The following is a 26,069-nucleotide window of genomic DNA, read 5'->3' on the forward strand; positions in this document are numbered from 1 at the left end:
TAACAAAAGTTATTATTTTAGTGACCTGATTTACAAATTTTTCTCCCATTTATGGCACTTGCACAGCAAATGGCATAGTCAGCGGCTCTGCAGTGGAAGTACAAACATTCTTGAGTGGAAACTTCTGTTTGTTCTGTTGAAGTTATCTCATTAAGCAGCAGCGAGCAGTGTGGGCTTGTGGAGCTGGCCAGGCTCTAGTTAGCCCGTTCCTGGTCCCAGTTTGATGATAGCAGCCCTGTGCTCTGCAGGGAGTATCCTGCTGCTGCCTGAAGAAAGACAGTGTCAGGCTCCTGGTGATTATGTGCCTTTGCAAAAGCAGTGGGTGGAAACTGATGGAAAAGGTTGCTGCACCCCAGCCCATCTGCTCAGCATCAACCTCCTGCTAGATGGTCCCTCACATCTGCCAGTTGTTACCCTTTAATTGGAAGTTCAGGTGTAGCCCTTTTGGTTTAAGGAGAGGCCAAACTATAGCCCCTTAGTCAAGAAAAGAGAATGTACTTGGCAAAAAAATGCAGGTTTTTAACAATCCAGGTCATGTTCACACAAGTCATAAATGTACTGGGCGCTTGGTTGCTTTGGTTAGATGGTTGGTCCACCTTAAATGAGAAAGGACTGTGAATTCTTTTCCCAGTTTCTCTTTGTGAAGGAATTCGAGCAGCCCCAGATCTCTTAGGTTGTAGCTTTTATTCTCAGTCTTTATTAGTTAAAAGGCTGCTTATGCTAGCTACAAAGTCTGCCTTTAAGTAAATACTTGCTGATCTATTGATCTGTATTAGTAACATTTGTGAGATACAGAGTCAACTACAGAACGAAATCCAATAAAGGGCCAGTTTTAATTTCCTTATTTCATTCTCAAATAGCCACGTATTGCTATACTCTGCAATTTAAATCAATACAATTGTTCTGCTTTTGAAGCATGAAGTAAAGGACCATTGGTAAAAAACATCAGAGTTTCAGCTAGAGTTTCTCATGCTTGTGCTCACCTGATCCTTTCCAGGTTAGTTTAAGTACTTAAAGAATGTTTTGGCTGCCTATCTAGGATCAGTTTGGCTGAAACATGTTAGGGACCTCTCACTTGCCAGTGTCTGTGGCAGATCTGAGGAATAGAATTTGGGAAGGGGGAAACTTTAATCAGCAACAGAGAGCAGGTGTATCATCTTCCATTAATGTAGCTGCTCTGTAGGAGGATAGTGGAGGGTATATCTACAGAAAGATGATATTTATGTGACTCAGAGAAGGCTAGCTGAGACAGCCTGGCTTACTTCTTTTTGAGAGAAATTTTCTCCAACACTGAAGTTTCAAAATAAGTCTCCAATACAAAAGTTATGTGAAATCTCAGCTTTTTTCCTTTTTGCATTCTGAAATATTCCTTCCTATTTGGATTTTATTTAGGTAGACTAGTATTGTTATTAAAAAGCATCAGCTTGTAAAACAACATTAAAGATACTAATAATAGCAAAAGTATATCTGGCATTCAAATAAGTCATAAGCAGACAAAATTCTGCATTGATAAAGTGACATAAAATATACTCTTGTGAGGTCTTTTGAGTTTGTCATCCAAATGGAAGGGATTTTCTAAACTACAGTTAAATGTTGGACCTGATCCAAGTTAGTTGTTAGTGAGAGTTGAACTGGGCTCATAAAAACATGAAAGGTTCAGCAGCATGCAAGTAGTTTAGAGGAAATTGATTTAAAATATTAGGAAACTCAAGTGGGTTTAGTTTTGCAATGTGTAGAATAAAAATAATGCTGGAAGCTTCATTTATAATGTTTATTTTGAATTAATAAAACCCCCAAAATTCTCCATTGTTTAAAGGACAAAAAAACCCCACATACCAAAAAAAAAACCTGTGTAATTATTTTGAGGATGTTCCAAACCACATGCTAGAATAAAAATAGTGCAAAGTATCTTGTTTCTAAAAATCTCTTAAAAAATAAATTGCAAATGTATAGCAGAAGAGTCCTTAAGGGCAGTGAAGCTTCCTAATTGTAACTGACATTATCTCTTGCCATCTGCTTTCTGAGGCAGAATAAGAACTTTGTAATGAGGATTAGGAGTGGAGGATGGTGAAAGCATGCTCCAGGAGCTGCTGGAGCATTGTCTGCTTTCATAATAAATCACAGGATAACTGTTTTAACAACAGGCTTTTCATAATATATTTTGCCTAAAGTAATATAAATAACCTAAGAATTAAAATTTGCTGCATAATCTCCAAGATGTTTGATTTATATTAATTTACTTTATTAAGCCTTTCTCTAAGATACTAAAAACACGTGAAGCAGCCTTTACTGCATGGACTTGGACGTCTGCACTGTCAATATCCTCCCTTCAGACTGATGCAAGCCCATCGTGCAGACACGCCCTTGGGCTGTGTGTACACCAGAATTAAACTATGAGGAAAACCCATTCCAAAGCTGCATACAAACGTAGCTCACGTCCATTTTAAGCTCAGTTTTGCTGTCAGTGGGGGCAGATCTAAGCTCTTCACAGATTTTTGGCAGATTGTGTTCCTTTCTACCTTCATTCTTGTTTGTTGAACTCTGCCCCAGTTGCAGTTTGCCCTGTGTGGATTAGTGCTTTAGAATAATTTTACAAGAGAGCAATATTTAGTTTATTCTTTTGGGTTTGGATGTTTCTCTCCCAAATACAGAGGGAAGTTCCTTTTGCATTGTTGTAACCATGGGTGACCACTTAATGAGAAATTTTGCTTTGTGCTGAGATTCCTCCCATGGGACAGTGTCATCTAACCTGATTGTGACCCATTTATAGGCCCTTGTGTAAGGTGTAAACGGTGTGCTGACTTGTTTTTGCTACCGTTTTGGTATTGTGGCTATGTAGGAGACTGACACGAGCTGGGCTGTGCACTTGAATAAATCCTGTGTACTCAGCATCAGTTTTGTTTCTGGCTACATCAGCACAGTCACATTAGCTCAGTTTTATTTCCAGTGCTTTAAATCCTGCTGATTTGGGTTTGTTTTATGCACCCTTGTCCTGCAGCATATATAAACATTATCCTCGGTGTGGTTGGGCTGGTGATGGGTAGGCGTGCTCGGGGATCAGATAAAACCGCCTGGCAAGCTGGGTCTCGCCAGATGGCCATCTCTGTTTTATGTCAGTTTTGTCACTTCCCTAACAAGAGCAAGTCCCAGTGCAGGAGCAAGGTAAGGTATGTATTCCACTGGTGTTCCCTGAAGTGAGCCACAGGGTTTCCTAGAGATGGATGCTTCTCCCATAATCACACATCTCTGACTAAAACATTCCCCTTTTTCCTGCTCTTTTCATTGTGAGGTTTAGGATGTAACAAGAAGTGAAAGAGTAAGGAAGGAGAAAAAACTCAACTGAAGTAGTCCCTAAAATTTATGTTTGTCAGGGACAGTTATAGACTGCAATGAAATGCCACCTATTGGGGTTTTCCAGTCCAAAGATCACTTTCTGGAAAGAGACTAAAGAGGGTAGTGTTACATGAATAGTGTCAGTGGAGCTTGCCGGCAGAAAGCTGTGATACAAGCAGTGAAGCAGAGAATTTTACAAGAAATTAATGTAAAAATATACAGATGAATCAGCAGATATGGCCAAATATCTTCAGTTTTTCTGAGGTTTTTTTTTTTTTTGTGTTACTATCTGTAAATACAAAAATTACAGGGATATGGGTGGGTTGATAAACAGAGACAGCTTTACTGTCTCCAGTGGTTACATGGAGATCCTAATTCAGGAACGTAAAATGAAATCTATTCGATATCTTCCTGAAATGTTAGGTTCATGTACCAGGTATGAAGTTTGTAATGAGCTCTAATAACAGCTAGAAGATTAACACAGCTTTGGTCCCCACAAAGGATTTAATCTGGAAGTATTTTCTTCTAAAAAAAAAAAGTACACTTTTTTTTGGTAACTATAACGTATGGGAAATGCAGATGCTGCAGTTAATTTTAACAAGTAAATTTTGGACATAAACATTCAGATGGCATGAAAAGCTGGATTTTTGTTCTCAGTAAAAACGTTTGTGTAACCTTACAAACAGAATGACTCGTAGCCTCTCATATGTTCTATATAATGTGAAAGCACTGAGATTGATAAAAATAGTCTTTCATAGTTTAAAAACTAAAGCCACTCTGCTAAAATGTAGAACTTAATTTCTGGGTCACATGTGGTGTGATTTTACTAGAAATACCTTCTGAATGCATTTGCTGCTAAGATGAATGTTGCTTCTGTTTTCATTGTCCTTCAAAATTCTATTTGGGATTTAAAATGTTAGAATCTGGGAAATTAAAGTTCTTATTATCAGGAGATAGTTGTATTTCTGTATTACCTTAATGTAAAATTGTAGTGGTCTTCATTAACAGAAAAGGTGACTGAAAGAAATGGCATGTTTAATATGATATTTGAGAACAGAACTGCCCCTTTCACTTATCTGATCACTTCATGCATGTTAGCTTTCCATCTTTCAAGCAATGGGCTGTAAGCAAATTTCAGGAATTTTTAATGTTCTTGGAGAAGGCTGTACATTTGTGACCCAAGGATTAGTAGATAGAAGGTAATACCTCTTAATTTGGGGTCATGAATACTTGGCGGTCATGTGCTGACCTTACAGTCATTACATGTCTGAATTCACATCCTTCAGTTGTTTGCTTTGCTAGCTGAAGGGCCTTCCCACAAAGGCAGCAACAGGAAAACTTTAAGACAGTGTATTTTGGTTGTGAATTCTCTCAGAATGGTGGTCCTACACCAACTACTGCTTTGGAATTTTTAATGAGGTTGGAAACCAACTGCAGATTGCATAGAGGCATGTTCACATGCTATGTCGTACAATAAAGGACTCCTCTTTTTCCATCTTTGGACGGTTTGTGGAATAAGTTCATGGACTTCTACTACTTGAAAAACAAAATATGTACCTATATCTGATGAATACATTTCCCTTCAGCTAATGCCTCAACATATAATGTCTAGCTAAATGGTCCCATGCTGCTGTTTTATGCTGACTTTATTCAGTCTAGAAGATGGACAGAGTTCATTTAATGCATTGCTCTGTTCCTCCTCCATACTGCTTACATTTATATAGCTTCAAACCCTAGTTATTGCATGCTGTTTGAACTCTCTTCCAAAAAAAGCATCCTACATGGCCTTTTCTTTGGTGTTCACTCAGTAGTATCTGAATCATCCACAGACATTACTAAGTTACCTTTACATGACCTTCATGTGATGAGGCAAATGTATTATTTCTATTGTATAAATGCAGAGGAGACAAAAGATGCTTACATATCATCCCTGCTAACTATCTGTGTCTATTTTAAAGGTATTAAGAGGTGGCATTTCTCAGAATATTAAGCATTCTGCAGATTTTGAAAGAAAAGATAAAATGTTGGTTTTAGTTTGGGTCAGTTCTCATTTGCTTTGCCATTCAGCCCAGCAGACAGTTATGTTTGTGTAACTGGGTGTCAAGAAGGAGAGTCTAGAAATGGTGTGACAGGGCAGAAACTGCTTAAGTCAATATTGCATCTGAAACCTCAGCAAATCTTGCCTGACCACGAAGTCTGGTGAAAATAATTATGGAACTAATCACTCTTGGAGAAACCCTTGTATCAAACTAGATACCCCTCAAAAATATAGATTAGCTAATGGGTAATTAGCGTTCAATTAGATGGCAGTCCTGTAACAGGGATGAAATCCATCTTTCCAGGACAAGTTGAGTGTGATGCAAAAATCTTTTCTCTTTTAAATACATTGAAAAATAACATAACCACTCTCTTTGTAGAAAATGAGACATGGAACTTTTTCATTGTTTAATGGGATCCCAATATCTAAAGATGGAGGAGCTCTGATAAAGATCTTACCAGTCTTTCTATTACATAAATAAATGGATTCTGAATTTTCAATTTTTTTTTTTTGTTAATGTGAAGGTACAGATTATTTTTATCTATGCCCAGTATGATTATTTGGCATATTTGGAAGAGGAAAGTTTGCTCTGAAGACCAGAGTCATATTTGCTCTTAGGTATAACTTTCTTTTAAACTAAGGTGAAGTATTCAATATACTTTTTCTCTAATGGGGTAAATATACATGTAAACATATGTAGATATGGCTAGGTAGATTCCTTTTTTTTCTCTTACAGAGTATGTGAGACTGGTTTGTTTTGATAGAAAAAGGTGGAAAAGAATTCATTACATGTTTTTAAAACCAGAATTTCCATTTAGGTATTAGTGGATAGTTGCTATGCAGTAAGATACATAAAGGATTTTTCCAAGAAAAATGTGGAATTTATCACTCAGAATAAGTAATATGCAACAGGGCAAAAGAGGGTACTCTGAGACTTATGCTGTCAGTGACATGTTTTCCTGGGTGAAATCTGATTTTATTGACTAGAAGTAGTCAGTAGGCTTCTATTAACAGCCATAAGCACTGCCAGAACAAGGAACTGAAAAAAGACAATGAATCTGCCAGACCCTGTCTACAGAGGTGAATGTTCCACCAGAAATCACATTACTCTGGAATTCCTGATCATTTCAGACTTGCAGTTTTGTGGTGAAAACTCTTCGCCTGCAGCAGTTAAGAGGTCAGAACTATTGTAAAAGTTCCAAGGTCTGCTTCTGTCACATAAGAAAATATCTATGGAAGTGACTTGCCAGCAGTTTTTTTTCTGAGACCCCATGAAATCTTCCATCGAGGGTACATTTTCCTGGGTAGCAAAATTCAGCTGAGTGACAGTAAACCAAGACTTTGCTTAATTACCCTTTGTAGTCTCTTAGAAATATTCCATAGACCAAAGGCATCTGCAAACCACAGGTTGAGAACCACTGATTTAAGGAGGTAGCAGTAGTTAATTGTTCACGTGTCATTGTTAAAATGAGCATCAATTCAGTCTGGGGATGAACTGTCTTTTTGCTGTGACTGGTGATTATGGTTTTGTAGTGGCGTAATTGCTAGTCTAATAGAGGTAACTAAGGTTAACAACAGAGATAAGTAAATATCATCAAATGATTTCCTGCTTTTAATCCTGGTGAGACAGAGAATATATTAAAAAATCCCAACAAACCTCCAAATTTGTTATGCCCTGAAGGGGGGTTTTGAGCTTTACTAATACAAGGCAGATCACATGCTAGATAAGCCCTTGTAAACATAATTTTCAGGTGATAGTTTGCTTTCAGAGGATCATCCCATTAAAACTTGTGCAGGGTTTTGGAACAGAGCTGTAGGAGCTTTTATTAACTGTCATAATTCTAAGGATTTTACTTGTTGATACTGAATGTGGACGCGTATGACATAATTGCTTTGGCTGGTTGAAAAATAGTGTCTATTGTGAATTGTGAATGAGTCTGTGGTCTGCAAAAACAGCTGTAATAAATTGTAAGGTATGTGTTGTGCATGCTCATTTTCCAGAAAATTTTTGAGTTTTTTCAGCTCAGAAGCTGTTTTTTGGAGGGAAGGAGGGGGTGAGGGGGGAGACTTTGAAAACACAGGCCTTTTCTGTTGCTGAATAAAAATGAGTTTATGAAATTGGAGAGGAATACGTGGTTATATTTGATAGCTTTATTGCCATAGCAAATGCTGAGAGTGATTAAAAGATAAAAAGAAGAGCAGGTAGAAATAAGTGCTTAGGAGGTACATCCCTAACTCCAGGTTTTCTGCCCACATAGGTGACATGCTGGCAGTGCCTCTGAGCACAGGCTAAATGCTGATTTGTCTGGGACATGTAATCCTGGATCTTGGAAATGGCAGAGTGTGTAGTGCCAGGCCCCTTGGTTAGACAGTCACCGTCCCAGGCACTGTGTAAGGAGGAGATTCAGTTTGATTAGTACAGCACGAGAAAGAAATAATTTTGCAGGTGAATATTCCCAGCATGTGTGCCAAGGCTTGATTCTGCAGAAATAAGAAGTGGTTCTCACTTCTGTGAGGATGTAGGGATAAGCCTCAGATCCTCAGAAAGCTGTGGAGCACCCAGTCCCTTGGCAGCAGCTACGGCCCTGCTTCCCTGGACATTGTGGAGTATAATCAAAACAATGGTGGCATGTAATTTACTCAGAAGCATTTCATTATTTAGATGGCTGTGGAATGACCAAATCCAACTGGTATGCAGGTGCTGATCTGGTAGTTTGGAAGCAGATGCAGTTTTATAATGCAGGTTTCAGTTCGTATACGGGAATGACTTAAAACAGCTATATTTTTTTCCTAGCAAGCTATAAATGAGTCCTTGGTTTGCAGTTGTATTCAATTATTTTAAACCTATTTACAATGTATTCTATTGTAAAGCCATGACCTTTGATCTCCAGAATGGTTGCATGTCTTTTGTGGGAAGCAGGAAGTCTTGGGGCAAGTGACACTTGCAGTGCAGTTTATTTTACTTAGACTTTGATTCGCCCCCTTCCCCCCTGTTTCTAGAACTGAAGACAAATTTCTGTTTCTATTGGATTATAAACATGTTCTGGATAGCTTCAGCTGCTGCATAGTGCAGTGATATTTTAATTTGCTGGGTAGACATGTTTACTGTGTACTGTGTAGTTTATGAGTGTTACCATAAATGAGGTAATCTTGCATCTTGGTTTCCATGTGTGAAACATTACATGAGCTAATGCAGCTGTGCCACTGCTTGCTGGGTATTAGTCGACTTTATTTGGACATAAAGTTTATACTGAACTACTTTAAATATTTGTGCTAAAACTGGTAGTGCTGCTTTTTTGATGTGTTTTATATGACACTGACGAATGCCAAGTTTCACAAAGCAATATAAGAATATACATTCTGCTCCGTGCCCCATTGTTCTCAAAAGTGGAGATTCCAGAGTGAAATAATATTAATGACAAAATTTTAAATTTATGTTCAGTTAGTGTTTCAGGGACTGGTTTATATTAAATATACAGAGGAACAGTAGCTTCCTAGCATACTGTAGCAGTCCTAAAAACACACACATTCTCTCCAAAGTCTGCATATGGAATCTTAAGTGACACATGTGGGTTGTGAGAAAAGAGAAAGTTGATTTCTGCTCAGTGTTTGAAGGAATACGTAAAGATTTTTCCATAGTTTAGTTTTGCCTACCAATATCCTTGAATCATCATGTTTTATAAAAGTCTATGTTTTTAGCATCTAGGGCTGTAGTCTCCTTACTTAATTAAAAATATTGCACATTTTCAGTTTATGTAGCTAGTTAGGAAGGTGTAATACACAGTGAGCTATAAAATATGTCAGTGTATTTTGCTAACTCTAGTATTAACACTTGCATGTAATTTCTTGGGCTGAACTTAATTTATGTTCTTCTTGATAAGTCAGAATAAGGGACATCTGTGAAGCACATTTAAAAAGACACTAAAATTATTTTATATGATTAAGTACTTATTTTTAAGTACTAAAGAAACAGGTATATATATTTTCATAAGGCACATTAAAAGGGCCTCGTCCTGCTGAGGATGTGTTCTGAAGATCTTAAACACTACCTCATGCTTTTCTCAGAATAGAATTGGAAATTATTGTGACGTGAAAGTTCATCTTTAAAGCACTTAGCTGGAGAATGTAACCAGTTGCTGCTTTCCTCCCTACTTGTGTCCTTTGCTTCTTACTCTTCATCCTTTATCCATAACTTCAGCTTTTCCCCGATATTCCTTGTGACACTGCAGCTGAGGCAGCTCCACCAGTGAACTGGCTAGTGTGCGTATGCTGCCTCATCAGATGCAATGACATGGATGTTATGGATATTTTTTAACTTGTATTATGAAATAATGAATATTCCAGTTTGTGTGTAAATTATACTTGAGTTTCTTCCAGTAACTTTGCTCCTTGTATGTATTAGTCATGGATTAGTAATTGTGAAATGTTTAATCAGAGGAATCCAGAGTCATTTTGCATAGTCAGAAAACACATTACTGTATGACATGGTTTTGATTTTGTTTTGCCAAAACTAGGAATTGTCTAAAGGAGAAGTTTTTGGGATTTAGGTATTTAAAAAGTACAAGATTGCTATACATATGGAATTAATGAAGGCCTTTATAAAGAAAAAACAAGTTTTTGAAATCTTACTATTGTTAATATTTGCATTGAATACCCGTGTGTGTGCAGAGATTAACATAAGGCTCAATGTAGACCTAGTTGCTTGTTTTCCTATTTCTATTAATTCTGTGCTTTTTACCAGCTGTCTTAAACAGCTTGTTTGCCTTCAGTGGAACAGCAGCCGTAAGGCCTTTGAAAATATTCGTTAGTGTATGTCTCACTCAATATAATGTGAACCCCCCACTGTTTTATGTAGAAGGATCTGTGGGTTATATACTGAATTTAGTCTACAATCCGTTTTTACTTATGGTTTCCAGTAAACTTTTTCTTTAGGATTTTTGCATTTTTAATCTCTAGACTTTCTCACTTTTAAATTTTGCCATAGTTTGTGTTTTTCTTTAAGCTGTTGCCCTTGAAATTGTTAGTTTGCTGAAGCTTAAACTTTTGAAATTCATCCGTTTCCTAATGAAACTGGTTTTTAATTCTATAGATAGATGGTTGAAAATATGAACTCTCAAGTCTCAAATTTACCTAGGCAATTAAAAATTGCACTCTATTTTGAGGCCCAAAATTTTTTGTAATCATTTTCACCTATTAACTCTTGTGTAACTGGAAAGAATGAATTGTGGCTTTCAGGGGCTGGCAGTGTAGCCCCTCTCCTTTCTCTTCTTTGTTTTCTTGTGCAAACTTTCTGCAAACTTTTTCTTTTCCTCCCTCTTCCCCAGTCCTGACATTGTAGGTGCCAGTCAGACAGGATTTGTGCCTGGCAGGCACTTACCAGGTTCTGCTGAATTTCCATTGTTAGGCAGCCGCCATTGCTTTCTGTTCCTGGTAGTTTTGAATCTTCTCTCCTTTTGAAGGTTTTTCACTGGGGGCTTGAGCATTGCCCACACAAGTTTTGTGCAGAACTAACTATAATGTTATTGTCTAGTGGCAATTAAGTGTCTGGGAAACAAACACTAAAATATGAGGCAGCTGATGAAATTTTAGTCCATAAATGAGTCACAAGCTTTTCAGAAATCTCTTTCCTATAAGTACCTTTATTTTTCCTTTTGTGCATAGAGTGTGATACTGAATTTCTCACACATATTCATGGCCCAAGACCAATAAGATAATTGTAATACTTAAAAATTAACAACAATTAACAAGTTGATTTTAAAAACCTTATGCATTTTAGTATTTTTAGTCCTCTGATGTCCAGAAAAATATTTTGCCAATATCTTAACTTTCAGCAAAAACAGATATAATTATGTCAAATATGAAGCCATGCAATTTTAATTGTCATCATGTCATGATAATAATACTGTTTCACCCCAACATTTTCATATTTGCAGGTAAAAGGTTTTTGTCTTCTTTTACATCTCTATTTTTGTGCACACACTAAGCTGGACATTTTTCTTGTGAGTTTTTAGTATTGCCAATAATCTTACACTAAGAATTTCATTTGAGCACACAACAATAGGGCTTTTCATAGGTAATTTGAAGGATAAATCAGTAATTATGCATTTAATTGGCTAATAAATCATCACACATTTCCCTTATTTTCTGTAGTGCTATGATAAATCTTTATAATGTAGCCTGGTGTATTTTTGTAGAGAAGAAAACTAAAGGGCTTGTTTAGTAGTGTGTGTGTGTACAGTGCAGAAGTGTCATAAATATGTAAGGCCCTCTAAGGTGTTTACTGTGTTACATGAGAAGTCCCTGTGATTACCTGCTTAGGGATTTTATCAATGTACACTTTAAAGGATGTATTGAAGTTTTAGATTTACCACTGTATCATGTATATATTTAGTATGTAAATAGGAGGAGGGGAGCTTGCTCAAGCTAAAGCGTATTTACAAAAAATGCTGCAGTAGAACTTTTTGAAGTCTCTGCACTTGTGATTCTGAATGTTATAGTATCAATTCTCAGACTTCTACAATTTTGTTAACTTTCAGAGTTGTAATTTTTTTAATGGTGAATGGGGATTTATTCAAACGCTTTAAAATTTGAGAAAGGTTTTAGGTAGCAGAATCTCTGCATGTCATTTCCATCAACACTGCAGGCTATGATATTTAATTTTCTGACGAGGAAAGGTGCAGGATCATTTTGTGTGTTTGTTCTCATTTGCAGGATGAATTTTTCCAAAAATATTTAATGAATGGAATAACATCAACATTGCCACAATTAAAGGATGAATAAAGACCAGGTTAGGTACAAAAGAATGAAATGTAGTCTTAAGTTTTCTTGCCTGGGAAAAGCACTGGCCATTTTATTGTTTGTCTTCATGAGAGGAAACTGGAGAGGATGGTTGTTAGAATAAAAATTTGGATTAACTCATTTACAAGAATTTAAGGCATGAATGACATTGAATTATATGCCTAGCAAATTCTGTCATCTCAGTAGCAAGGCCAGTACATAAAGTCGCCAAAAGACTTTGTTCTAAAAGTTTTCTGAGTAAGATGGAATTTTCATGTCTGTGTATTTCCATGTCAGCAGATCTCTGGAATAGACTCAGTATTGCACTAATAGAAGTTGGTTCTGAGAGATAAGGAATTGGTTTTTTTTAACTAAAACTTGACAATTAATTATTCCATAAAACAATTTATAACATTTTCTAGGTGGAGTGACTACAGCAAGATTTATATTACTACAGAACAATGTTTCCAATAAGATTTTAGTATGTGTGCATGCAAGCTAAGTAGTAGTAGGACATACTATATTATTACATTTCATAAAAACAAAAAAATCCAACTGCATGGGGTGGCTGCATAAAAGCTTATTATTTTGATGTTTGTTTGTTTAATTATAAAATGTCTACTTTAATTGGCTTACATGCTGGGGGAAAAAAAGAGTATTTAGTGAATTGAGAACAATGTAAGATGAAGGATTAGTAAATAGCTTCTAGCATTACAGTAACAAACAATTCTGATTAACTCAACCTACAGTGCTCAGCCATCCTCTGTCCCGCTCCCCAAATTAAATACTGCAAAAATGCAATGGGACCAGTCAGAGAAGTTCATTTTACTTTGGTTTTGTAGCAAGCAAGCACACCCTGTCTAATCCTCGTGTGGCAAGAATTCTTGCCAGCTTGTCACATAATGAATGTTTTTCAAATGTGGCTATTTACAATTATCCCAGTTATTTCACACTTTTTGTACCAATAATGAAATAGAGAATAAGTTCTTTCCAAGGAGCTCGAGCTATTTTTTTTTGATTCTCACAGTTTTCTTCATTTATTTCAAACCCATGGTAGTTGGAAGGCAGATAAAGAACAGAATCTGGGATTGAAACCCAAACATTTGATTAAACAAAATGGTAGCTTCCTGAACCGTCTTGAACAAGGGTGTAAGGGAAAACAATTTCCCCACATTCACTTATCACATACATCATTATGGAAATGTGCTACCTGCTTCAGTAATTTACGAGTGTGGGGCAAAAAAGAGATTTCTATTCAGAAAGAGAGCCCACTGCAGCCATACTCCTCCTAATGAACAGTTTGATGAATAACTCTTATCCATTTGCCCACTATACCAGTCCTGAAATTGTCCCATTGCCACCAATTTATTTTCTATGGGCATCAAATTATATTATGTTGTATTGTGTTACAGTGCAATGGAAGAGAAGTGTGAAGAGGGTGGGAGTCAATCATTAAGATACAGGTTTTAAGCAAAGATTATGTCTGTTCTTTGATTGACAAGACTACAGTAACATTTATACATCGTGTACATTTGGATTGTATTTCTGGTTCCTTTTCTTCACTTGTGAGTTAGAAGTTTTTGGCAGAGCTGAATATACAAAATAACTGTAAACCTCACTGCAAAGATGGGTCCCTCAGAGAGAGAGGGAGAGAGAGAGGAGAAAATGATTTAATGCAATAATGATTTTAGCTATACACAGGCATCCCTTTTTTGTCTCGATTTGTTAAATTACCTGACGTCTCCATGTGTAATTTAAACAAAATTTTGTTCTCTAGTCGTTCTTCCTTTTGAGCTATCTTCTCAAGGAGAAGGATGATGAATGGAAACATAAACAGAGCATGAGAATGTGAACTAGTTCCCAAACATTTCAGTGGTTTTTATAAACAACTGGTCATTGTTACCTTTTGCTGGATTACAGTTTCCTTTAGAACAACAGTGCTCTTCAGCTGCATTACAAAGTTGATTCTAAATGTTTTTGCATAGTTGCTTAAAGGCTTTAATGTTTAAATAATGGTTATATAATTATACATTGTTTAAACAATTAGCTTTTAAGGCTAGCAATAAGCTCAGATTTTATACACATACTACCAAAAATGATAATGAAACTGCGTTTAAAAGATATGAACTGACCTTAGAGGGAACAGTCATAGTTCATGGACATTTGTTTCGATTTTAAAATTTGATTTTTAACATGCTTGCTTTCATTTGGAACATGACTGGTCATTCCTGGCATTCTCCTGGGCTGGCCTTTGAACACAGGCATGGGCAGCAGTGAGTTTTTCACCTTCTGAATCCCATTTTCGGCATTCCTGGTGTGTTGTGTGCCCTCTGCAATAGGAAGTGCCAGCTTGCATCTTGCTGCTCTACACGGGCACAAAATGTTGTCTGAGGCTTAAACTGAGTGCCTTGGAGGGGCAGGATTAACATCACAGCATTGTTAGTTGTCCCCTAAGACATTGTGGCAGCTGTTGATTTATATTTCAAAACAATCAAAATAACAGCAATTGACACAAATTAAGGTAATGCACAGTATTTTAACTTCTAAACAGTGTCATATTTTGGGTCTGCTATTTCTGCTTAGGCTATGATTTGTTTGCCTTTCTAAAATAACACAGAATTGCATTTGTAATCTTCTCAAATGGCATTCATCGAGTGACTAAATTAAGAATTTTTTAGATGTATAACAGTTTAATACAGTAGCAGAAAGTCTAATGATAAAAAAGTTAAATACATTTTGTCTATTTTATAGAAGCATTTTAGAAATCAGGTTTTACAGGCTCACTATGTTTTCATTTTAGATACTGTACAGCTTTAACGACTTTCTAATTTATACAATTTTTGTTCCATTGTCAAAACATTTAATTATATCATGTCTTGAAGGTGTAAAGCTGTCAAATAAATCAGAGGCTCAGTATAAACATTTGGTGAATTGCCTTTGCTACCATACTGTAGTTGTTTCTGGGCAGTTAGTGGAACTTTTTAAAAGCATTTACTCAGCAGGTACAGGACAGCACTGGCACAATGAATTGCTGATTGCTTGTAAAACAGCAGGCAGTAATGCCCTCACTCTCTGGAACTCAGCTTTGTAAAATCAAGTGGCAGGATCGCATGGCACAGAGAGCCAGTGCACAGCAAATGTGTTTCCTGCCTAAGGGCTGCTGGAGATTGCCAAATCTATTCCCCACAAAAAACAAAAAAAACAAACAAAAAAAAAAAAAAAGAAAAAGAAAAAAGAAAAAAAAAGTGTGTAATTGCTGTTTTTGTTTTTACATTGGAAAAAATAAAGTTCCCACCACTAGAGGGAAGGGAATGTGTTCAAGCTTTATAAAATTTGGCAATTTAGGCATGGAAAAGGAAAGGTTGCTTTTTTTGACGAAGGCCTTAATAGCTGTATTAAAATAAAATTACACTTTAAAAATAAAAAAAAAAACCCAAACAAAACAAAAAAATCCCAAAACCCAAAAAAAAAAATCAGACCAACAGCTTGCAGGTGCTTTTAAAATATTTAACCTCCCTCTGAAAAGAGGCGACCCTTCTCTTTTTTGGCCAATATTTTGTCGCGGTGTCAGTACAAACTGCAGGCTGCCCAGAGCCGGGTTTGGATGAAGTAAATTAGGTTCTACTTTGAAGCTTTTCTTCTCTGCCCCTTTGAGAGTGAATGGGGAGGCCCTGGGCCGAGAGCTGCTTTTCATTAGTGCCCCACGTACCTACTTGAAAGGCAGAGCTCTCCTAGCGCGCACAAACACGGCGCTAAAGCAAAGCTTCCCTTGCCGCACGGCTCCTCGTCTCCCTTTCCAGTCAGGTGCTTCCCAATCAGAGTTAATTACTGCGGGCATTTATTCCAGTCACCCCCGCTCCGTGGCGGGCTGGCCCCGTCTGCAGCGGGCCAGATTTGAAAGCCGCCGCGGGGTCCCCGGGAGCGCCTCATTAGAGCCGGGGCTGCTCCCCCGCCCAGCACATCCCCGCACCCCTTAACCCCTCCCTGGCCGGGAACGGGGCTCGGAACCTCGGGAACGGCGCTGGGCACGGGCCCGGAGCCGCCGGGGCTCGCAGCGGCAGCCGCGCTTTGCCGGCGGCTCCGCCGGAGCGCTGAGGGGAGGCATCCCCGGCTGCCCCGCCCGCCAGCTCGCAGCGCTTCCAAACGCTGCAAAAAAGGGATTTTTGCTGTTTGGCACATACCTGGGGTAGCAGAAATAAAGGGTAGAATTGAAATGCAGAGCTGGTTTCCCGTATGCTCTGCAGGGCAAAGCTGAGGTGACGGAGGCTGGTACCTGTGGCACTGGGATGACAGAAGCTGGAAGAGGTGCCTGTGGCAGGAGGGTGATGGAGGTTGGAGGGGGGACCTGCGGTGGCACTGAGGTGACAGAGCTGGAGGGGGTACCTGTGGTGGCTGGAGAGGGCTACCTGTGGTGGCACTGAGGTGACAGCTGGAGGAGGTGCCTGCAGCACTGAGGTAATGGGTGCTGGAGGGCACCTCCACACCTGAGGTGACAGAGGCTGGAGGAGGTACCTGCGGTGGCATTGAGGTGACAGAGGCTGGAGGAGGTACCTGCGGTGGCATTGAGGTGACAGAGGCTGGAGGAGGTACCTGCGGTGGCATTGAAGTTGGAGGTTGGAGGTTACCTGCAGCAGTAAGCGCCCTGTGGTGTGAAGATGGTGGTACTATATAGCTATAGGCTCCTTTCGCTTCTCTGGGTAAAGTCACAGCTTCACGGAATGTTCTGGGTTGGAAGGAACCCACAAGGATCACTGACCCCACGTCTTGAGTAAATGGCCAAAAGGGCCAGTAGAGCTCTGGTGAAACAAGGACCCGATGGTGTCCTTGTGCTTAGTTAGCATCCTCTGGGTAAGAAAGCTGCATGCCGCTCCACAGGCTTACTAGAGTGCTATTTGATTAAAACCTTGTCATTTGGTTGTTGCTGCCTTAAAACATGGCATAATATTGTGCTGCTTTTTTTTTTTTTTTTTAATTTTTTTTGTATTTTTGTAGGCCTTTTTTCTTCCATCCTGGGAGGTAGCAACATAGGTAGTTGCTTGTTTCCCCTCAAAGAGCAAGAGCTGCCCTGGGAGTTCAGCTTCTGAATTAAATGGTTATTTGGAAGATGGGAGTTAAATATCATTTTACAACAGTACATTTTTTTCTTTATTTCTAAATGTTAGAGGTTTTTTAGCACATCTGTGAAGAAAAAGAAAAAGTTATGTTATTAGTATAAAGGGAAATTCTAGAGTTTTCTACCATCTTATTTAGCTTATAACAGGAGAATATGTAGTTAATAAAAATGTTTATAACTGACCAGATGCTTTTTCAGCATTAAACCTCTGAATGTTCATAGTATTCATCTCCTGTGCCCTTCCCACTAGCATGGTTCATGGCAGAGTAATATAAAGGTTATGAAAAGTTTGCTCTCAACTGGCTGCAGACTGTCTGTTGCACTTGGAGGTGTTTATGCCTTGGTTTCCTGAGCATGCTCAATATACTCAATATATCACTTGTCTTTCTGGTCTTTCTGTGTACAGCTGTCTCTGGAAATTTGAGGCTGGTTAGGTGAAAGAGGGGAATAAAATCTAGAAAAAAATATTTACCAGAAAGTATTATGAATAAAGCTGTTTGAAACGTAACATGCAATATATCATGAAATGAGAATAAAAAAATCAGAAATTTTGTGTTTTCTAAGGATGGATATTTTAAGAAGTAATTTATAAATACAATTAATTTTCAGTTTGATTTCTTTCAAGCATTGAACTTCACTCCTAAGAGCTTTTTGTTCTATTATGAATTCCAGTGCTAGCCAACCTCTTCCCAGGTACCATGAGACAACCCAGTGCATCCACTGGGAGAGGGAATGACACAGTCAGGATTAGGGCAGGGTCTTCCTTAATCAGGAAACTGGGAGCCCTTGCTCTAGAGTATTTGGTAGGTGAGCCACCCTGAGCACCAGTTTGTCTGGATCCAGACTTCCCAATAGCTTGGATAGCTTGTTATGCAAGTGTGCCAGAACAAGATGTTAAATGGGAACCTGCTGGGTTTGAGCAAGTTTGCAATGAGCATTTCATTTTCCAAATAGTATATACCACAAATCTGATTATTTTTCCTTAAATGCTGAATGTCCTTGCTGCACAAATTCTTCATTTCTCTGTCATTCTCAAAGTCAAATGATGATTCTCCTTTGTCATTCCAATTAAATGCCAGCTTCAAGGAGTCTGATGTACTTGCCAAACACACTTCATAATGTCATCCTAAACAGCCCCTCAGAATGGTTTTATAAGAGATCAAGGTTTCACTGTTTGTAGTCATCTCAAGCAAGCAAATCCTGTTCTTGCTGGGCACTTCAGCCCCAAAAGTTACACATTTGTCCCATGTGATGATATAGTGCTGTTTCCTATTTCTGTAGCAGTCTGATTTATTGAGATGTGGTACCCTAATTGCCTTTGTAAATCTTGTGTTCTGTTCCCCAAAAGCTTTAGAATAGTTCTATTCTGTGAATTAGCAGACAAGTCAAATTACAAGATTGAAATTACCTTTCTGCCTGACTTGCATCTAAACTGTGTTTTAAATTTTAAATTCCTTGACCTTTTGTCATACCATTTCCTAATCTTAAACAACTTTCTCTGGAGCGTTTTTTGCCCCCACCACTGGCTTCAAAGACAAATTAGATTAGTCTCTACAAGTCCTCTAAGATGTTTGCTTGTGCTGTTTGCAGTGATTTGAAGACCATGTGTTTGCAACCATTTCTGTCTCCTCTTACATGCATACTAATACTTGTTGATCATTACAGCTCTTGTGAATTGGGTATACAACTGACACATCAAAGCACAGCATAAATGCTGCAAGCTGTTGAAACAGAGTGCAAAAATAAAGCAACAGTTCACTTTTAGGGCTCACAGAGTGAGTGTTAGGAAGGAAGAAATGTACAAGCAGTTTAAATGTAAAATGCATTAAAAATCACTAGTTTCTCACAGTTTGAAGTGTGTTGTGCTGTCATTAACCAAACAATATGCTTAAGCTTAAACTTTGAGGATTCAATGGGGTGGCAGCCTAAATACTAACTTGAAAACCATTTCAAGTGTGGCTTGGTCTGTGTTCACATAAATCTTTTTTTGCATTTTAGTCATGCAAGCTGAATTCATATTTTTTATGCTTTCTAGAGCTTCATGATCTTCACTGCAGTCACTGAGTTTGTATGTTGCATTAGGATTATGTTACCTGTAAGTTCAGTAAATGTAAGCAAGCTAAAATCAAAATGCCACTGCTAAGAGTACTCTAGTACTTTCCTGAATTTCTGAATTTGCTCTGTTTGAAGCTTCAGTGTTTAAAAAGCTCATACAGCCTCAAAGGCAAGCAAATGTTGCACGGTTTGAAGTTTTGTGGTGTGTATTTTGCACCTCTCTCTTAAAGGGAAAGAATCTGTAACACAAAAAGCTCAATGACTGTTTACCATCCTTTCAGAAGTGTGGAGTCCTCTGACCTTTCAGTTTGTCTTTGCTAACACTTGACATTCAGACTGTGATCACAAGGCTCAAGGAGGTGTCACACAGAAATCCCTTGGCTAGAAGTAAAGAAAGTGAGCTAAAACATTGGAAGCAATGTCCCTGCATTAGACTTCTGAGGGGAAAAATAGGTTGTTGTGGCAGAATGGGATGCTGAGACAACCAGTGCACAGCCTTGCACTGTGAAATGCAGTCCTGTCTAGTGGGATTTTGGTGGTTGGGGTTTAGGGTTTTTTTTTAAAACACAAAACTTCATTTGAACTAATTTGGCTGAGCCAACTGTCAGCTGTGTGGTTAACAGCCTGTGCTTCCATGGGTAATAGGTTCCAGATCCAGGCTGTCAGTCTTCATGCAAACAAGTGCTAGAGGAACTGGGAGAGGAATTGCTGAATTTCAGGGAGGAGGGAACTTCCTGCCTCCTTTTGGTACCGTGTGTGAGAATTTTCAGAAAGAGTTTTCATTCCCTGTCTTGGCCTCAGGATGTTGATGACTTTTCTGTGGGAGAGAGTCCTCTTAACAGCATAGCAGATGTTTTAAATGTGGACAATAAATTCAGAGATGTGGTGGGGGAAAGTGGAAATGGCCAATAACTCAGCAATACCTACTGGTGCTATCAATATTTGCTTGTAGCCAACTTTGTAGTAAGAAAAGGTTTATGGACTAGCCAGTCACAGTTAGGTGTTCTGTGTGTCTCTGGGGAAGGACAGATGCCAGCCACATATAGCATTATTATGAGAGTTATGAATAACAATGGCCATTTGTGTGATTTCACAACTGCAATTAATTATGGCTTTTATAAATTATTTTTCATGTAGGAGAATGCAATAAAGACCTTCTGATCATTTTTTGTTCATACTAATTCTGTACCTTTTCTACATCTTGGTGTGAAGGAACCAGACAGTTGGGACAGGGCCATTCTTGGGACACCTTTTGGAAAACATCTGTTTACTGATGGAGCCAGTGGGCTAAGACAGGTTTTGCCCACTCATTTTTCCAGTAGGGAAGTTAGCATTGTAACAACCATGAATTTGTGAACAACTGAGGTAAGGCAACACCTAAGGTAGATGTCTAAACTTTGAAACTTAAGAATAAAAATGCATCATGTGTTCTGTTCATAAACTGCTCGTGGAAGATTGTAGCAGTTCTGCCTTAAAATATTTCTCTCAAATTTGCAGGTTATCAAGGATATACTGAGAAATATTTTAAAAGTGATCACTGCCCTTGATGGAAAGAGTAACTACAAATGCTCCAGTGCAGTTTTTTCATATTTTTAAAAATCTTTTATTCCTGGCATCTAATAATAGACATTTCAGTTGAGAATAAAGCTGAATTTCAAAGGAGATGCAATTTTCATTTTATAAAATGTGTAGCAGCTGTCTGACTTTTCCATTTAAACTACAGGATTAATGTTGTAGACTCAATATAGAAATGACCAAAAGATAAAAAAAAGCACTTAAGATTCTTTGGCTAAACATGCTACTCTTATTTTGGTAATAATGACATTAACTCAGATAGGAGTTTGAATAATTGCATTGCAAAATATTTTTCTTTGTTTACATGCTGCTCATGCAGAATATACCTTGCCACAAAATTTCAATAAGTTACACTATTATGCAAATTTTCTTTTTTATTAATACTTACTAGCTTAATCTTAAATACAGAGAAGAAGGAACAGAGGAAGGGAAGTTAATCTTCCACAGATCTCCTGTGTCTGAGCTTCTCAAATTGCTGATATCCTTTTTTCTACAAGATCAGTTGTCTTCAGTAAAGCAACTAAGTTAAATGTTTTATTAGGACTGTATTTTCCAGAGTACTTTATCCTGGTATCACTAACCAAGTAGAGAAATAAAGTAAAATGCCCACTTTTGTTACAACAGTGATGAAGAATTGGCAGTGCCTTTCTGTAACACAGGCACACACAAAGGAAAAATGAAATAGTTATTTTAATTTTTTTCTGTAAGTAATGCTCAGTTTCTTAAGTATCTCATGCTTAAAACAATTTGTAAAATACAGTAAGCAAAACTAAATGCATTTGGTTGAAACAGTTACTTACCAAGTAAAAAACCACCAATCATGTAAATTGTTTTGATGTCCCTTTCATCCATTTGAAATTTGTGTTACCTCATGCAGAACATGGAGTTAGTTTTCTGCTTAGTACATTTGCTGTCCTCTTCCTTCTGATATCCTCAAGGCAGCCCTGAAGTCTGTATCTTTCAAATAACTTTATATAGATCTTAATTCTCAGATATGTGTACCCCTGTGATCAAACAGTGTCACTGGTGAAAGTGGATTTCATAATTTACTTTTTAAATCCAATAGATTACTGAAAAACCTAAAGATAAAGCCAGCACTTGTAGAGTTAATATGTTATTAGGAGGACAGGAAATCTGGCAACTATTGCAGAAACTAGACCTAATGGTGCACACAAACAATTTGTCAGTCTTGGTAAATGTGAAATAGCTTTCCGCAAAGTGGCTGCATTTGCTTTGTTTGAACAGCCTAAACTTTTCCTTTTCGAACTTTAAATCTTAGAAGTGAAATGTGATCCCCATATTGAATCAAAATAATTTAATTCAAAACATATTTTGATTGGAACAAGGTTGATGTGAAAAGAAACTCTAGAATAAAAAAAAAAAAAGTTGAAAGGACTTTCTATCATATATTTAGCAAGAAAATTTGAAACAGTTCTAATTAGGCTGAAAAAACCAGCCTTCTTCAACTTACAAAGGTCATATATCAATGTTAAGGCAGCATTACCAACTTGTGTCTGAAAGCCTGAACATGCAAACATCATTCCAGTTGTTTAGTTTTGGTGGGTTTGGGGTTTTGTTTTGAATGAATGTGCACACACGTATTTCTAAGCCAGAACACGTATTAGTTTAAAGTCCTTCCCTGCTGCTGCAGTTATGCAGGTTTTTTGTCGTGTTTAAGAAGAGTAGTTTTCACCTGAAAGTTGTGGTTTTGCTAAAAAATGTGTGAAATCCTAATTCGTGCTTTTCTGTTCATACATAAATATTTTCCAAGTGGAACATAAAAGAGACTCCATTTTAAGCATTTCAGAGGAAATTCTTCCAGAGGGGAATTAAAATGTTTAGTCCATTAAAGGTAACAGGCAATTATTTTTACTTGAGATTTATTTCTTACTTGCTGGTGAAGTGTATTCCTGGGTTTGTTAGTTTGGTTGTTTGGGTTTGTTTTGGTTTTTTTTTTTTTTTTTTTCAATTGAATAAATAGGAAAGATTATTCATGTACAAGCAATTTTGGTTTCTCAGCAAAGTTTCTCCTTTCATTTTAACATTTCATAAACCGCATTTTGTATGGGTTGGACACTTTTTCTGTCATTCAAATAAGAGTTGCATGTATGCTTTATGCTGTGCCTCAAAATTACTTTGCTTAATCAGCATACGAATAAGGCAAGTAAGTCTGTAATTTATTTCTGAATAGCTTGACTATGAATATATATCTGTGCTAATGAAAAAAAATGCAGTTAAACCTTTCATCTAATTTCAGCGTTAGAACATCCCAAACTCAAGCACAAAATATATTCATTTTTAATAGACATCACTTCATACGCTGCATGTCACTGCATAAAATCTAAAGCAGAAATAAAAGTAGAGGGCCAAAGCCATAGTAGTCACTTCAAACTTACAAATCTTGATTCCAAAGGTATAATATTGTTTGGGAAAGTATATTATGATAAATCTTTAGAAAATCTATACTGGACAAAGGAAAAATTGTTCCCAGCCTGCTAGTTTCGTGTTTTCTGTTGTTCCATCCTTTTTCTCCCAAATAATTTGTATTAGTATTAGACTGATGTTAGTCTTTGGTTGCCAGCAGTAAATTATTCTCTGTTCAATTCTTTCAGAAAACAGGACAGAAAAAGATGCTCATAAAATAGTGAGTTTTTCACAATAAGATAGTTTTGACTGCACATATTTAGTGACATCACTAAAGAGATTGTGCATTCAAAAAGTATTTATGAATAAACTAAAATTTCTTAGTTAGATCAAAGCTTCTATTTGTTGATGTGTCTGAAGTGTTTCTACCTTGGGAATAGAGAAATGAAAGTTACTAATAGGTGTTTGTGTTTGACATCTGCATACTGTACTTTTTAGCATATCTCAAGTGTTTTAGTCTCTGCCTAATAGATCTCATTAAAGAAACAGATATCAGCCCCAAGACAGTTTGTCAAAGTTAATATGAGTCCCCTGTGGACAGAATTGACAATCTGTATGTGGCTTTACGTGACTGCCTTTCCATGGGCTTGTTTGATCCATTAACAGTTGGACATTAGTCCTTGATTCATTTTACAATAACGCAATGGTTTTGGGTATTGCTTTATGTGCTGGACATTTTTGGGGATTTCCTTGTTGTACATATTTCCCTGAGAGCACAGGGTGAGCAACGAGCTCACTCTGCCCTGGGGGTGCTGGCAATTCCTTGGTTTGCTCCAGGAGCAGCATGGAAGGATGTTCGTGTCCCATGGCTGCATGCTGGGTTTAACTGGAGCCTTAACGAGCGCTGGCTGTCCTAAGTGAAGTTGAGGCTGAAGTAATCCTAAGTGCTGAACCATCAATAGGCTCGGCTTAGGTTTGCAAAAGGTAAATGCTAACAACAGTGTTTAAAACAACAAACAGTGCAAACACCCTTCTTTTTATAACCAAATATTTCTGCAAATTGCAATGTCTTTATTTCTCAGATGCTTTCTAAGGAGGACCCATATTTAAATATACCAGTGCAAAGTGCATCACACTTATCCAGCACATGGTGTTGTTTTCCTTGGAACTCTGTTCTTTAGTCATTAGACAAGCTGTTAATTATTGTTCCCCCATTGATTATGTCATAGCATTAGCACTTCCCTCTGACCAAAAGCTTAACTGTGAACATGAAATACTAGGCAAGCTTATTTGGCCTTTGAATTTGTGTGCTGTTTGGTCTGTCCTTCAAGGTCCTGATGCTGACTGTAGCTGGTTTTCAGTTATCTCTTTCACTTGGGATTAAGCAGCTAAGAAGATTTTAAAATGGCTTAATAAGGAAAAAAAAAATTTGCTGTTGAATCTGTAAAAATTTCAAATGCAAACTAACTTCAAATTTGAAAAAGAAAAGTGAGATCAGGGTGACTCCCAACCATTCCCCGAGAAGGCAAAGTGTTCTAGTTTTGCTTTTAAAGGAAAAAAAAAATCATATTTATACAGACACTAATCTAAGGAACTCGCAGTGGAATTCCTTTAATTATTCAAGTCCAAATGCTTTGTGAGGGTAATATGACTCATGGAAAATCTAGCTTTTGTAAAAAAGGAGAATATGAACAACTTCAACACATTCTGAATATTTATTCATGTACCTATAAAAAAATCTCAATTTCCTAACATTCTTGTTTTCTTGGTGTTAAATAGTTATAATGATAACAGTAAGTATGTTCCTGGGTTAATTTTATTTTTAGCAGGATAGCACGAAAATTAATTCTTATCATTGTAATTTGCTGAGCCCTGTAGAATTTTATGGCTGCACATTGCAGTATTATGGACACTCATGAGACTCCTGACTGGTTTTATCTTATTAAACAATTTTGAAATCATTAATTTTTAATTGGCCTGCTTGTGGTTTTTTATAGTTTTAATTGTGTGTCTGCGTCTAAATATTGGGTGTTTTTTAAATTAAAAAGGAAAAAAAGTCCCGGCTAAGCATATATGTTGTAAGGTATTGCTATATGATCATCCCAACAGATATTCTACTGTGTGGTGATTCATTTTAAAGAATGCTTTCAGCAATTCAGTATCCTAATAAAAGTAATAACAAAAAAAGAATGATATGATGTCTAAGATATGTACAGGTCTTTTCTTGATTGAAAGTTCTAATTAAGTGAATCGAGGAAAATTAACTGAAATTAGCTGTCAGAAAGTCACATTTAAATGAGTGATGATCTGGAGTGGCAGTAAACATTTAAATGATATAAATTGCCATTTAAGTGTATGGTTTAATGTTTGTCATGCATTAATATGACATGAGACTGCAGTGACAATCAAGCAGCTTGCTCTAATTTGAACATATTTAGGGCTTTTGTGTGGAGTGCACCACACAAATTAAGACAATTGCTGGTTTTATGTGTCAATTTAAATGTTGTTTTCAGGCATCGGTTAATGAAACAAACCCATCATTTTTGTGTGCAAATTGCAGAGTGATTTCCTTGGTTTCCCGATTAATTTCAACTTCCTCTGCTCAAAATTAGGAATTTCCTTTGCAAGGAAAATGCCATCCATTTTGCTAGATGAAGAGAATATCTGTTTGTTATGCTTTTTCATTTGGTAATTCAAATCAGAAATACATTGAATCCTCGCTATAAAATAGGAAAAAGAAATCCTGATAGTGATTTAATTTACATAAATTAACTCTTTAGATGGCAATGATTTTAGGTTACCTTTAAATATAGC

At 37.3% G+C, this 26,069-nt stretch overlaps 1 protein-coding gene across 2 annotated transcripts in view; it reads left to right on the forward strand.

Moving 5' to 3' along the window:
- Window positions 1-26,069, forward strand: part of LRBA (LPS responsive beige-like anchor protein) — a 370,517-nt gene that overhangs the window by 288,088 nt on the left and 56,360 nt on the right. The gene's annotated exons all lie outside the window — the stretch shown is intronic.

This window comes from Agelaius tricolor, unplaced genomic scaffold (assembly GCF_023055355.1).
Source record: "Agelaius tricolor isolate 1412-34295 unplaced genomic scaffold, bAgeTri1.0.p SCAF_8, whole genome shotgun sequence".
In the NCBI taxonomy this organism is placed as follows: Eukaryota; Metazoa; Chordata; class Aves; order Passeriformes; family Icteridae; genus Agelaius; species Agelaius tricolor.